Below are 12,185 nucleotides of genomic sequence, written 5' to 3' on the forward strand. Positions count from 1 at the left end.
CTGACCTTTAGAAGACATCTGAAGGCAGTCCTGTTTAGCGAAGTATTTAATGGCTGCTGTCTTATCGTGTTTTTAATATTCTGTTGGGAGCTGCCCAGAGTGGCTGGGGAAACCCAGCCAGATGGGTGGGGTAAAAATAAATTATTATTATTATTATTATTATTCAAGCAGAGGACACCTTCAAACAGAGAACTATCATATGAAGAGCCCTGCTGGATCCGAGCAAAGGTTCACCTGGTTTAGCATCCTGTACTAAAAGAAGCCAAACAGATGACGATGGAAAACTTGCAGATCAGAACTTTCCCTTTCTGCAATTCCCAGCAACTGTTTCTCAGAGACTTACTGCCTCCGACAGATATCTGAAGAAGTGTGCATGCACACGAAAGCTCATACCAATGACAAACTTAGTTGGTCTCTAAGGTGCTACTGGAAGGATTTTTTATTATTATTTTTTTGCCTCTGACAGTTGAGGTCAGAAAGAAGATAAACTTTCTTCAAGAAATTCCTGACAGTAAGAGCTGTTCGGCAGTGGTATTTGCTACCAAGGAGTGTGGTGGAGTCTCCTTCTTTGGAGGTCTTTAAGCAGAGGCTTGGCAGGCATATGTCAAGAATGCTTTGATGGTGTTTCCTGCTTGGCAGGGGGTTGGACTGGATGGTCCTTGTGGTCTCTTCCAATTCTATGATTCTATGATTCTATGAGGTAGAACACAGGCATTGTGGCTAATAGATATCAATAGGTTTCTCCTGCAAGAATTCATCTAATCTTCTTTTTAAAACCACCCAAGTTGGTGCGCTGTTGCTACATCTTGCAGGAGTGAATCCCACAATTTATCTATGTGTTGTGTGATGAAGTGCTTTTTATAGAATCATAGAGTTGGAAGGGACCACGAGAATCATCTAGCCCAACCCCCTGCAATGTAGGGGTATTTTTTTGCCCAACGTTGGGCTCGAACTGACGGCCCTGAGATTAAGGGACTCATGCTCTACCAATGAGCTATCCCAAGGTTTTTGTCTGTCCTGAGTCATCCAATGTCCCTCAAATGTAGGACTTTCCTCTGTACAACAGGACACATGGGCTGGATCTAGACCCGGGGTCCCCAAACTAAGGCCCGGGGGCCAGATGCAGCGCAATCGCCTTCTAAATCCGGCCCACGGATGGTCCGGGAATCAGCATGTTTTTACATGAGTAGAATGTGTCCTTTTATTTAAAATGCATCTCTGGGTTATTTGTGGGGCATAGGAATTCGTTCATATATTTTTTTCAAAATATAGTCCGGCCCCCCACAAGGTCTGAGGGTCAGTGGATTGGCCCCCTGCTGAAAAAGTTTGCTGACCCCTGATCTAGACACATCAAAGAAGCGTTTCAGTTTAAAGCATTGTAAATTTAAACAGGGAAAGCTGGTAGAGAAAAGGGGGACTCCACATCGCTATCTGGTGGCACAATGTTATATCGCTTACACAACACATATTAACCGCTTTTTCTTTACCAGTCTAGCTGAGTCTACAGACAACCTACCTAAACCAGAATAGGTAGAGTATGCAAACCAAGAATAATTTCCCGCTATCTGCAAATTACTTGGCTGCAAAGTGGGAGTTTTCTTGGGTCCTTTGCCAGTACTGTGGCTGTTGCACAAACCTCACTTTGCCAGGCCGGAGTATATAAATGTGATGAATGGATGCATTAAAGAGCAGACCGCACATAAATATTGCTTAATGTTGGAAGCCGACCTGGTACAAAGCAAAGAGTTCAGCTCTCGGCAAAGAGCTCTCGGCAAACAGCTCTCAGCAAAGAGCTAACTAATTACTAACCGCAAAAAAGATGTGTGACTAATGAGAGAACAATAGCATAGCGTGCCTCTCCAAAGCCACGCTGTGAAAAGGTGCTCTCCCTTTTCACCAGGTTAACTTTCGAAGAAGGTCATTGAACTGTCATCTTTCCAATACGGGAACAGAGACTCCAACCATCAAAGTGAATTCATGCAAGAGAAAAGGAAATGGCATGTTTCTCTAGCGATGGCTACGCTGAACAACTCCCGTTACAAATTTCCAGCATTTCCAGTTGTTTGTTGTTGTTGTTTATTTAAAAAAGGACAAGTTGGGTCTGTAATAGAATGCTGTAGCGTGGAGTTCTTCTGTTTGTAGTTTCACAGCGGAGGCTGCAACTTGCTTCGGTACGGCCAGAACACATTTAGTTGCTCTTCCAGAGGGAAGGAAAACAAAATTAAAAGGGGCAGGTTTTTGCAGTCCCATGACTGGCAAAGTAATAGGATTGACATTAACTCTTACTAGCTTTACTGCTTTTACTGATAATCTATGCCTTGCCTAATGCAAAATGCCTCTAAGTGACAAACATTTAAATGCAAATGGTACAATACGACAAACAATTAAGCCCCCTTGAACTAGTTAGCTTGAGTAGACATACATAAAATCATGCTGCTGGTCAGAAACTTGCCCTTCATGGTCTCCCCGAATAAAAGCTTCCTGGGAGTTTAAGAGGGAGAAAGTCAACTGAAAGAGAGGTTTCCCATCACTGAAATATCCGGATGGGAAAAGGAGTACGGGCCATATTTTTCCTGGAGGCGCAGGTGCTAAAGGCTGTTCAAATCCAGGCTCAATCAGGGCTACACCAAATGTGTCTCCATTGGTGTGTATGTGTTTTTGTGCCCAGTTGCCATTGCAGCATGTCCAGAACTCGCCTCTGACTTGGGCATTTCCCCCCTACTGCTCCGACAATCTTCAGTTTGATGGCATGAATGGCCCCAGTGTTGCTGCAAGCGCCCTTAACCCCTCTTGCATTGTTGCAAGGATCCAACAACAGGCACACATCTCCCGGAGTCACGAAGGGCAGCGTGGCCTCTTCCGTACAGCTGCAAGGCCAGCGGCCTCACATGACGGTGACCTCAGCAGGCACCACGTCCTGCACGCAGCTGAGGGAATTGGGCGCCGTGGAGCCGCACAGCTGGCGCCGAACACTGCCGTGCCATTATTTGCAACACAACGTGGCCAGATGGGCAGGGCAGATGGGCAGGAAGGCAGCGATGGCAAGAAGGTCATGGGATTGGGCGAGAGATGGCAACTGGGGAGCCCGGCGGATGGCTGTTGGCGGGTACTGTGCACCTAAAAGACACACACAGAGTGAGCGCCCCAACGTCAGCATTGCCGTATCTCCTGCAGCCTGGAAGGCTAAGCATAATTCGCGAGAATCTAACTGTAGATTGGTTTGCAGCCACTCTTTGTTGTCGTTTAGTCATGTCCGACTCTTCGTGACCCCATGGACCAGAGCACGCCAGTCTTCCACTGCCTCCCGCAGTTTGGTCAGACTCATGTTGGTAGCTTCGAGAACACTGTCCAACCATCTCGTCCTCTGTCGTCCCCTTCTCCCAGTGCCCTCCATCTTTCCCAACATCAGTGTATTTTCCAGGGAGTCTTCTCTTCTCATGAGGTGGCCAAAGTATTGGAGCCTCAGCTTCAGGATCTGTCCTTCCAGTGAGTGCTTAGGGCTGATTTCCTTAAGAATGGATAGGTTTGATCTTCTTGCAGTCCATTGCAGCCACTCTTAGGTGGGATAAAACGAGGGAGGTGGAGCGAAAGATGTCCGGATTGACGTGGCAAGAGAAGAGAAGGGCCAAGACAGGCCCCACTGATTACGCATGTGCTTTAAACGTGTGTTAGATGTGCTTTCCATGTATGCTGTAGGTGGGACACGGGGGGCACTATGGTCTAAACCACTGAGCCTCTTGGGCTTGCCGATCAGAAGGTCAGCAGTTCGAATCCCTGCAACGGGGTGAGCACCCCTTGCTCTGTCCCAGCTCCTGCCATCCTAGCAATTTGAAAGCACGCCAGTGCAAGTAGATAAATAGGTACCACTGCAGCGGGAAGGTAAATGGCATTTCTGTGCACTCTGGTTTCTGTCATGGTGTCCTGTTGTGCCAGAAGCGGTTTAGTCATGCTGGCCTCATGACCCCAAAAGGTGTCTGTGGACAAACGCCGGCTACCTTGGCCTGAAAAGTGAGATGAGCACTGCAACCCCATAGTTGCCTTTGACTGGACTTAACCGTCCAGGGGTTCTTTACTTTTACCTTTACCTTTTTGTAGATCTGCCCCAAATTTCCTGGGCCGGCCCCATTAATGTCCATTGCTTACTCCCTCTGCTTGAAACAAAGCGTAAAACCTCCACTTCCATAATCAAATATTTCCGTTTTATTAAAAGTTTTCAGTGAAAAAAATAATATAAAAGAAAAGAAATGTGAATAACGTGAGAGGGAAGTTTTTGGCACAATTGCCCAACAAGGCACTTCTGGTGTTACATACAGGTAGAATTAATACATCAGCGACACTGAAATTGTCATTTTGCTTCAGGTGTGATGTGCAGCTAATTAAGCTGCCAGCAAATGCCTGTGTGTGTGTGTGTGTGTGTGTGTGTGTGTTTTGTTTTGATGATGTACTGAGAGAGCAGTTCAGCTACAGGTGAGCTTTCTGTTAGCAAAGGGATGATCCTAAGGGCAAACTGACAAGTTGATTGAAGGCACAACAGTCTCCATTAGCAAGCTTGGGAACACTTGGAGGGTATGTACTCAAGAGAGCATTAAAGCAATTTTAATAATACCTGTGCTGCAAATCAGAAAGTAAGAGGAGCCCTTCCAGTCCAGCGCTATGTTCTCACAGTGGCCAACCAGAGGCTTGGGGGAAGCCCTTAGCAATAGGCCCGGAGTGATGAACACCAAATTTTGAAGGCGGTAAGGTAAAGGGACCCCTGACCATTAGGTCCAGTCGTGACCGACTCTGGGGTTGCACGCTCATCTCGCATTATTGGCCGAGGGAGCCGGCGTATAGCTTCCAGGTCATGTGGCCAGCATGACAAAGCCGCTTCTGGCAAACCAGAGCAGCACACGGAAACACTGTTTACCTTCCCGCTATAGCGGTTCCTATTTATCTACTTGCATTTTGACGTGCTTTCGAACTGCTAGGTTGGCAGGAGCTGGGACCAAGCAACGGGAGCTCACCCCGTCACAGGGATTCGAACCGCCGACCTTCTGATCAGCAAGCCCTAGGCTCAGTGGTTTAACCCACAGCGCCACCTGGGTCCACCTTGAAGGCGGTATGAATAATCAAATAAATAAACTACAACTCAGAAGAAAGCTCTTATGCACCAGGATTTTGTAGGGGCCCTCCTCTTGACACAAAACCAACTATTAATGTTTCCTTGAGGTTTACCAGGCCAGAGTGGGAGGGGCAGAAGCGATTTACGTCTGCCTTTAATGAATTGCTCAAGTGGCTCAGGAGTCTTGGCTCAGAAGAGGGAAGCCACAGCAATCTTACGCAAGTGCTAGCAGCCCTCGGGCTAAATTCCTCAGATAGCTGTAAAGTCTGGATGACAATAGCTCTCTGGTGCCAGGGGTGTGTGTGTGTGTGTGTGTGTGTGTGTGTGTGTGTGTGTGTGTGTCCCACTTTTGCTTCTGGCCCCACCCGCCACAGGCATGTGACCCCCTGCCTACAGCAGGCTGCTGAAAATGGTTCCCTACCCCTGGACTGGAACTGCTAGCTAGGCCCCGAACCGGCCTGCTCAGCATGCAATGACCGCTCCCCACATCAAATGGCAGGTGACTTTTGCGTGGTCGTGCGCAGCCTCCTGGATCCCAGTGCGGCTCCTGGTAGTTCAGGACTGGCTTCATCCCATGGGCGTAGGCAGGGGGGGCAGGAGGGGGCAATTGCCCCCCCTAGAAGCAGGGCCACTGGCCAGCCTGCCCCACTGCCCGCCCGGTGCCGTCTCCCTTCTCCCTGGCTGGCTGTGGGGCGGGCGGCGGGAAAGCACCAGAGCCGCGCAAAGCGTTTGGCTGGCTTTCCCTCCCTCCACCCCACAGCCAGCAAGGGAGAAGGGAGACGTCCCTTCTAGCCGACTGGCTGTGGGGCGGGCGGAGGGAAAGCCAGGCAACCGCTTTGCGCGGCTCTGGGGCTTTCCCTCCACCTGCCCCAGCGATTGCAGAGGGGGAGGAGGGGATCGGAGCAGCCCGATTTCGGGCTGATCCTGGCTCCCCCTCGTCCCTTCCTATCGCGGAGGGGGAGGAGGGAGTCGGAGCAGCCCGATTTCGGGCTGATCCTGGCTCCCCCTCGTCCCTTCCTATCGCGGAGGGGGAGGAGGGAGTCGGAGCAGCCCGATTTCGGGCTGATCCTGGCTCCCCCTCGTCCCTTCCGATCGTGGAGGGGGAGGAGGGAGTCGGAGCAGCCCGATTTCGGGCTGATCCTGGCTCCCCCTCGTCCCTTCCTATCGCGGAGGGGGAGGAGGTAGTCGGAGCAGCCCGATTTCGGGCTGCTCCGATGTGGCCCCGCCCCCGCCCCTTGGCCCCGCCCCTTGCTCCCCGCCCCTTGCCCCCCCTGATTTTCATCCTGGCTACGCCCCTACTTCATCCTCCCCAGGCAGGATACCTGGGGTCTCCGCCTACCTCAGTCAACCGCCCAATCCAGCCTGGGGAGGCGTTGCCAGGAGACTGGGCAGGTAAGGGGAGGGACCGCCCTGCCCACACAACAGAAGGTGTAGCTTATCTGGGAAGCGGCAGTCGGCTCAAGAGCTTTTCCCACCCTCCACTCCCTCAATTAAGTCTTCTTTTGCAGGTTAACCCCTTCTCCACGGGTACGCAGGCGCTGCTACGTCAAGGTCAAGGCCGCTGTTGAAGGGCCGGAAAGGAATTTTCCTGCATTGGCAGGTTTCGCCTTTCCCGTAGCAAAACGTCACAACTTTGGCGGTTTTAGGCCTTGGGCAGAATCCTTTAGCCTATCTTCCTAAATGGGGGGGGGGCGTGAAGCAGTGACCCACGCCCCCCTTTGCGGCAGTGATACCAGGGTTCCCCGTTAAAGGGTGCTTGAGGGCCATATGCCGAGAGGTTGTCATTGCTCTCCCCTCCAACGGTGGTGAACGGGGGGGGGGGTGGGCTCTCTGCTTGAACATATGTTCTCCAGAGCCAGCCCAATCCCCACACATTCTGGATAACCCTGAAGTCTCCCAGCTGGGGACTGGGAAGGATAAACGCCCAACGCCTGAACCAAGGTCTCCCTACATCAGAATCTTAATAAAGCTGTGGCCAATTTTAATCCCATAGCAAGTTGTCATAGAATCATAGAATCATAGAGTTGGAAGAGACCACAAGGGCCATCCAGTCCAACCCCCTGCCGAGCAGGAAACACCATCAAAGCATTCTTGACATATGCCTGTCAAGCCTCTGCTTAAAGACCTCCAAAGAAGGAGACTCCACTACACTCCTTGGCAGCAAATTCCACTGCCAAACAGCTCTTACTGTCAGGAAGTTCTTCCTAATGTTTAGGTGGAATCTTCTTTCTTGAAGTTTGAATCCATTGCTCCGTTTCCGCTTTTCTGGAGGAGCAGAAATCTTTCTCCCTCCTCCATATGACATCCTTTTATATATTTGAACATGGCTATCATATCACCCCTTAACCTTCTCTTCTCCAAGCTAAACATACCCAGCTCCCTAAGCCGTTCTTCATAAGGCATCATTTCCAGGCCTTTGACCATTTTGGTTGCCCTCTTCTGGACACGTTCCAGCTTGTCAGTATCCTTCTTGAACTGTGGTGCCCAGAACTGGACACAGTACTCCAGGTGAAGTCTGACCAGAGCAGAATACACTGGTACTATTACTTCCCTAGATCTAGACTCAGACTCAGAATAATCCCTTGAGTCATTATTCCGCTCAGGGGTCGCCTGGGGTTTGGGGGACTCCGCCTGTCAACACAAATGGGTGCATTACAGCTAAGTGCCCAGATGACTGAGTCACTGGAGTACTGCCCAAAGAGTTGCCACCTAATTGAGTTACTCTCGATCCGAGTAGCTCACCTCAGATGGTGCTCAGGAGAGGCCTGCCAGGCAAATAACTCCCATAAAGAGTGTAAATGGTTTGGACGGACTAAAAAAGACTGTGCAGGTGTGCAGCTCCTTCCTGCTGTCGCTTCCCCTGCAGAGCCAGGAAAATGACAAGAGGCAACAGAACGTATGGCTGCGCTCAATTTCAGAGCTAATAATGCACGACTCCGGAGGGGAGCTGGAGGCGGGGGCCGAAAACGTTGATGCTTCTGAGGTTGGCGAGCCCTGATTTGTTGTAGCAGGTTTTTACAAACCGATTGCCAAGCGCAGCATTTTTAAAACAAAGGAAAAGGGAGATTATCCTTAATCCATGATGGCCCTTTCCCAGATTAGAATTTGTAGCACTCCCTGCCCCCTGCTAAAAACTCAATGCAAATCGCACACTGGGGACTCAACTATTCAGCTGCAAATAGAATGTTTTCAGTGCGTTTTAAGTGCATTCTGCAAATGTGACACTAGATGGAGATTGTGAGTTTATGGCAAATTCAATATATATTTTTATATTATAATTATTTTTAGAAAGTGTGTTCACAGCGTTTTTTATATGTGTCTAGATTCCTCCAGTGTCTCAGTAATCCTTCCAAAAACTATAGAACGAGTTACCGTTATTAATCCCATATTACAGGTGGAGAACCATAGCTGATACTTTGTTTACATCTTCAAGTTATTCCGAATAACAATTCTTGAGTTTACATCAGTCCCTGATTTCTTAACACACACACGCCAACATGCTTTTTTTTAAAAAAAAAATTATTCATTTTATACTAATAACATACAACAAACAGATAAAACGTTACACAACAATACAATGACAAAAATACCACATAAAAACAAAAAGACAAAAGACAAAAAAGATACAAAAGATACAAACATTTTCACACATATAAATCTTATTTCTTTAACATTTGAGGTGACTTCCTCAAATCCCCCCTATCTGAGCTTCATTTTATATCAACTTTAGCCATTTTTAAATCATAATTTTAACCACATTATTTTTCTTATCCTTACCTAATTTTCTCTCAATATCTAAATTTCATTAATATATAAATTCCTAAATACTAACCACTATTTTTACACCTACAGCCTATAACAACTTCCAAAAATTTTCCAGGTTATCAAATATTGCAATTTTTTAAAAATTAATTTTGAATTTCTTCCAATCTTCTTCCACCGTCTCTTCTCCCTGGTCACGCAGTCTCCTGGACCAGTCTTTCTCAACCTTTTTGGGGCAAAGGCACACTTGTTTCATGAAAAAAATCACGAGGCACACCACCATTAGAAAATGTTAAAAAAATTAACTCTGTGCCTATATTGACTATATATAAAGTAATTCTCCCACGGCACACCAGGCAACATCTTGCGGCACACTAGTGTGCCGCGGAACAGTGGTTGAGAAACACTGTCCTGGACAGTTCAGCAAGTTCCATAAAGTCCATCATCTTCATTTGCCATTCTTCCACAGTTGGTAATTCTTGTATCTTCCAGTTCTTGGCTATCTATTCTCGCTGCTGTTGTGACATATAAAAAAAGTAACATTGTTTTTGGGAATTTCTTCCCCTACTATACCAAGTAAAAAGGCTTCTGGTTTCTTAATAAATGTGTTTTTCAACACCTTTTTCAATTCATTATAAATCTTTTCCCAGAAGTCTTTTACTTTGGGGTGAAAGGTTCCTTGTGGTAAAAGTTTCCACCACGAGTAGTAAAAGGTTCCTTCCACCTCTTTACATTTCCAGCATTTATTTTTGCTAACTTAACCGGTGTTAAATACCATCTGTACATCATTTTCATCATATTTTCTCTCAGAGTATTACATGCTGTAAACTTAATACCTTTTTTCCACAACCTCTCCCAATCCTCCAACATAATGTTGTGCCCCACATCTTTAGCCCAATCAATCATTACAGATTTCACCTGTTCATCTTTCATATGCCACTCAAGCAATAAATTAGACAGACAAATTAGATTAGATAGAGAGATAGATAAATAGCTTAGATAGATAGATAGATAGATAGATAGATAGATAGATAGATAGATAGATAGATAGATAGATAGATATAGATAAGAACCATATCACAAAAATTGAAGAAGTGCAAAATCCAATGTACAGTTTCATTTTGATTCATGTTGGCCTGGTGTATCAGTTGTTTTTTTTAAATGCAGACTTAACGGAATTCTTTCTTGTGTTCTGAGTAGCAATGAAAGGATCAGTCCGTTCCAGTTCTCTCAGATGCCTATTTTTCTCATCTCAAATTCGGCTCTCCACATTTTAGCAGCAATTTGAGGATTTCAGTTTTTAAAACCCTCGTGAAAATCCACCAGCATTTTAGGGTGAATGTCTCCCAACAAACACATTTGTGTATGCGGTTTGGACTAATGCACATACGTTTGCAAGCCACTTTCCCCCAATAAGTGCATTTTTCTAAATGTTGCTTGATTGGACAGTTACACCACAGATTTAATGAAGTGTGAACTCTGAAGGAGAGCTGGCTCCCAGGCACACATTTTGCTTCAGAAAGTGTGAATTTGGTAGATTCCTCCTTTAAATGCAAACAGAATCTGGTTTCCTGCCCCACCTCTGAGCTGCAGGAAAAGAGGGTTTCAAAGCTGTGGCACTCACAATCGACCAAGATGCTGAAAATGTGCTTTTTCATAAAAGCTTGCCCATTTTCCCACATCAAAGGTTAGCCCAAATGTTATGCAAGATGCAAAACAATTGTCATGTCAACTTCCGAGATCTGAAGCTCAAAAGTTCAGTGTGAAGTCGTTTAACCAGACTCCACCCACCAACCCCAGTATAAGATGTTGCCAGACATATATGAGAATGCAAAACCACAGAAGGTTGTGGTTTCAGTGTGACCTATCTTTCACCTGAATAATATGGTTCATGTAGGTTTCCTGTTGGTCATCACGAGACCAGATGAAGTTGACACTCTCTAGCACGCTTAAGCTAGATGTTGGTTTCACCGGTGGTTGAGTCTTCTTTCTAAATAATAATAATCAAAAAGAAAGAAAACCCACCACTTCGTCTTAAGTTGCTGAAGCAACTTCCCCAAGCAACCGCAAAACGAAAGATTCTCGTGGGAAAAACAATGGCGGCTTCATGTGTCATTTTTGAAGATCCTGATGAAATTTGTGAACTTTAGATGTTCTCAGATTTTAAAATGTTACACATGGTTTTTAATTGCATGTGGATATGTTAATTGTAATCGGATTTGATACTTTTTAAAATGACCCAGGTGGCGCTGTGGGTTAAACCACTGAGCCTAGGGCTTGCTGATTAGAAGGTCGGGGTGAGCTCCCGTTGCTTGGTCCCAGCTCCTGCCAACCTAGCAGTTCGAAAGCACATCAAAATGCAAGTAGATAAATAGGAACCACTACAGTGGGAAGGTAAACGGCGTTTCCGTGTGCCGCTCTGGTTCACCGGAAGTGGCTTTGCCATGCTGGCCACATGACCTGGAAGCTATACGCCGGCTCCCTTGGCCAATAATGCGAGATGAGTGCGCAACCCCAGAGTCGATCACGACTGGGCCTAATGGTCAGGGGTCCCTTTACCTTTACCTTTAAAATGAATAAAGGTAAAGAGACCCCTGACCATCAGGCTCAGTTGTGACCGACTCATCTCGCGTTATTGGCCGAGGGAGCCGGCCTACAGCTTCCAGGTCATGTGGCCAGCATGACAAAGCCGCTTCTGGCGAACCAGAGCAGCACACGGAAACGCCGTTTACCTTCCCGCTGTAGTGGTACCTATTTAATCTACTTGCACTTTGATGTGCTTTCGAACTGCTAGGTTGGCAGGAGCTGGGATATGCATTTTTTTTAAAAAACAAAAAGCAAAAGTAATGAGATAAAATTAAAAGTCTGCAAGCAACTCTCTTCAAACCTCTTAAGAATTCTTATTTATTTCATAAAATTGCACGCCGCTTGATTGTAAAAGAAGACCTCCGTTTACAAAAGATAAAACAGAAAAAATAAAGAAATGCAATCCTACTTTAAAGTAAACAAAAGCTAAAGTACTAAAACAGATTAAAATTACTCAATTTGGCATCTGGTTAGGCTTGTCTAAACAGGAATGATTTTCGCAAGGGCCAAAAAGTGTAAAATGATCTCAATTGGTGTTTACACATCACCTTATACCACAAGGGTCTCAAGGTGACTTACAACAAATGCAAAGAAGAAAAATATAAATTTCACTTACAAAAAAATGTCACAACAACCTGAAATACAGTAGATCATACATTATTTCTCAACAACTGAAACCCTACCCCTTTCTTTACTACATCAATATGATAATCTGATTTGGAGGCAGCTCTTATCA

This window comes from Zootoca vivipara, chromosome 3 (assembly GCF_963506605.1).
Source record: "Zootoca vivipara chromosome 3, rZooViv1.1, whole genome shotgun sequence".
Lineage (NCBI taxonomy): Eukaryota > Metazoa > Chordata > Lepidosauria > Squamata > Lacertidae > Zootoca > Zootoca vivipara.